Source organism: Ctenocephalides felis, unplaced genomic scaffold (genome assembly GCF_003426905.1).
Source record: "Ctenocephalides felis isolate EL2017-DRISC unplaced genomic scaffold, ASM342690v1 CF-g0.4_SCAFFOLD_01492, whole genome shotgun sequence".
Lineage (NCBI taxonomy): Eukaryota > Metazoa > Arthropoda > Insecta > Siphonaptera > Pulicidae > Ctenocephalides > Ctenocephalides felis.
The window spans coordinates 36,226,366-36,230,675 of record NW_020537646.1 but is presented as its reverse complement, the minus strand read 5'-3'; positions in this window follow the sequence as shown (position 1 = coordinate 36,230,675).

Here is a 4,310-nt window from a genome sequence, read left to right as displayed (position 1 = left end):
TAATTCAATGCAATATACATATTAAATTGCGGATTTGCTTTCACTTTTTGGGGCAAATACCAACAAATGCATGGCTGTAGAAAAACTTAGTTCTATAATATTAACTTTTCATATAAATTCATATTTTAATAAAAGTTATTGCTTCGTAAAGAATTTTGATTTGCTATTAAATTGAGTATAAAAAATTCAAGAAAAAGTACAAGATACAGAAAAAGTAAAATGAAAAATAACTATATTTAGTATAATGTATAGAGATATCAATTCCACATCAAAACTATTGCTATTCTAGTAGTGGTAATAGAGATATATGTCAGGTGCTGAAATCACCTTGTAAGTATAGTTATTTGCAAAAAAATTAATGAGAATTTGCAAATTGAAATAACAATTTTCGTAATGTATAATAGTTTTGACATTTATTTATCACCCATGTAGAACTTAATAACTGATATTAATAGATATTCATACAAATTTTTAAACGTTTAAGTATTTTAAAGAATATTAACAAATAATAATTATGAAAAAATGCAAAAATGTAATAAAATAAGATGTAGTAAATATATTCTTTGAAGTAATAAACATCAATTTGTTGAAATAGAAGCTTATTTTGTGGTGATAATGAAAAAACATAGCATGTCGCATCAGAAATTTAAAATAAAAAAATTAAATTAAAAAAAATATTGCAATTTTATATCAAGCATTTGTATACAAAAGTCTGAAAGTAAATTGAATCTAAAAATTTAAGTTTTAATTTTATATGGCTCTGAGTGAGACTAGTAGCTATCACATTAGTTTTAAATGACAACAGCGATTAATTCGCTGATAATCTTAGGGTTTAGAATCCCAAAATACCTAAATGCCATATTACAATTCATTAAAACCCTTCCACAATAATTCATGTTATCTATAGAATAAATCGTTTAGCTTGAAATACACTTGAATAGAATTAGCATGACTTAAAAAGAAATTTATCCAAAAATATATTTAATATTGAAATATATATCTTATTTTGATAGGACAATATGGAAATCAATAATATATGCATACAAAAATATGAACAGATTTGAGATCTATTATTTACTCAAAAACCTACCTTTTAAACTACATTTAAAAAAGTTTTTGGAAAGAACATTCGAAATTAAAATTACCACAGTGATTATTTGCGTAAATATATTTATTTTAAAATAATTATTTTTTCTGAATTCATATAGCATTTTCCATTATATGGAAAAAACGCACGGCGTGAAAGTGATCGCTGATAAATATTTTGCAACACCGTGTGGGCGATTAAGATATTGACAAAGAAACATGATCATGCTAGTATTTCTTTCCGTTTGAAACTAATGAATGTTGGTAAGAAAACAAAAAGAAACTAGTGGGGTGCATGGCATCGTGCCTTAAGGCAAATTGCTGGAACTTCCCGTACCGTAATTAAAAATCTTGGTACGGAACGCAAAAAAAATTACATAAAATGTGTACATATTATTAAAATCTCTATAAAATATCTGATAATTTGATGTACATATGTCCAATAAACATTTTTGACCGCCAAATGATATTTTTTTAACTTATTTTTATTGAGAGTCCATAACTGCTGAACCTGCCTTCCCAAAAAATGTAATCAGTTCTTTATCTTGTCAATACAAGTAAAATGTTTTTTGAATTATTAAAATCGGTTGATCGGTGTTCCCGAAATCGTCGACGAAAGTTTGTATCCGCACACATACACACAAACACATACATCCATTTTTTCTAAGATATGCCAGAATGTTCAGAAACCTCTAAAACATAAAGATATATAAAAATTTTCATTTTCGATTTTTTTGCGATTACTATAACTTACCCTACGGGCAGTTAATATCTCACAATATTTGGTAAATAAATACATGCAGATATAACCAATATAAAGGAAACGTTTTAAAAATAATATTTGAACATAGAAAAATATACTTTACACTAAATACTAAAAAAATAGTGATAGCAAAACTTTTGTTACTAATCAAAACAATAAAAAATAAATTGTAAATGGATATGTGTTTAATTCAAGTAAATGTAAATATAGAGAACATATACTTACAGCGCTTCTATCTTTTATCAATTATATCATTTGCATTCCATTAACACAAGAAAAATCAAATATAACTATTAGAAAATAATAACATACATCTGTAATATTCTAATCTTCGAAATGACGCATCATATGATAAAAAAGCATAACGATGTAACAAAATTATTTTAGTTACATCGAAATGGTCTGTAAATACTGATTACCTGAGTAAATATATCTATATTTATACACAATCGCTTTGTTTTACCTTACGTTAAATTTTGCCTGATTCGTAGTCATACAGCCGAACTATCTAATCGGTAGAGAGTAGGGTAATGGTAATATTATATATAAAACAGATATTTCGTTCAATAAAATTTAAAATATTATACTATTTGTATTGTAACCGTACACAAATAGGTGTACCAACTAAAACAGGCAGTAAACCCATTTCCCATTTAAATAAAAATAATATTAACATGAAACATGATTGAGATAATATTCTCTTAATTCTTCTAATAATCGTATTTTAATAGAAGTAATTCTTAAATATCTATCAACTCATATCTAAATTAACATTAATGTACTGTAATACAGTATATTACAGTATATCACCTTCATCAACTTATATCTAAGTTAACGTTGATATGCAGTAAATACAGTAATATTTGGTGCTACTTAATAAAGCACCCCATCAAACTAATAAACCATTAGATAAATATCGTAATATCAGACATAAATCTAAGAACACTAATAAAAATCAAAAGAAATATATAAGAAAATAATATTATCTTGTTTCTACAATTATTAGATAAACTTTGAAATAGGATGCTTATTTGAGACTATTAAATCCCAATCTTTTACTTATTAAGAAAAGTAAAACTTTTATAGTTCAGTGATTTGAAATTACATTTTCATAAAAATATACAATTAGTTTAAGTAATATATTTTTTCCCATATTTTATAGCTGCAAAACAATGTGTTATGGTAAACTTTTAATAAAATCAATATATAATTCGTCACAAAAGCATGCAAATAAAATCAAATATTGATTTTTTTGATTTCTTGACAATTAAAAAATAAAAATTTATATATATTTATTAAATACCAAGCGGACTATAATTTTTTCAAAGCATAATATATAATGGTTATAGTGTAATCTTATATTAAAAACTCTTGCAAAACATTAATTATTATAACGAATCTAGAAAGAATTTACAGGCTTTTTATTTATACAAGTTTTTTATCTAATTTAATTTGTGACAGTAATGTCAACGTGCAAACGGTTCAAGTTACTTGTTCCGTTTCTACCGAGAATTAATATATATTTATTATAATTTTAATGGAAATGAAAAGTTCAAGATATTAATTATTTTACAAAACCTATTTTGTGGGAAGTTTAATACTGCGCAAGAGCGGAAACTGATATTGCACACAGCGGACATATTATTTCGTCCAGCGATTACAAGTAAAAAGCAGTTCAGTTAGAAATAATGCTAAAAACTGATCACAAACTATATATATATATATATATATATATATATATATATATATATATATATATATATAATATATATAGATTTTAACACCAAATGCTGCAGAAAACGGCCTACTCTACAGCTTTGTAGAGTCATTTTTTATTTGAATTTGAATAGCAAGTGCGTATTTTAAAATTCAAATATCAAGATATTAATAATGAAATTGAAATCTATGCTATTGTTTTGTTTCAACAAAGTTAGTATCTTTTACGTATCGGACCTAAAGATAGATCTCATATAGATCTGTCTGTTAATAACATCTAATAAAACATAATAAGTATTATTTCTAAATAAAATTGTTAGACTTAACAATGACGATTTGAAATATATTTTATTATCAAGTAAATGCTGTATGAATTTCCGTTTGTAGAAAATGCATGTCAACTTATTTGATACATAAACATCCTTTTCATACATTTTTGCATGGGTACCTATGTACCACTTGATTGATGATACGCTATCAGTACACTGACACATTCTGGGAATATCTAAACTTTGTGAATTTAAGATGAACATTGGTAAACGCAAAACCGATTTGACAGCAAACAAATTGATCTTTAACTTAAAGTAGACTGATAATCAGATAATTTCGGTTTCTTATAAAGTTATATGGAATATTGGACAAGTACTGGCCCCAGCAAAACTAATATAATGAAAACGATTGTGATTCACTACTTGAAAAACAGTGCATTTGTAGCATAATTACAAAGCCTTGATAATGCTACTAA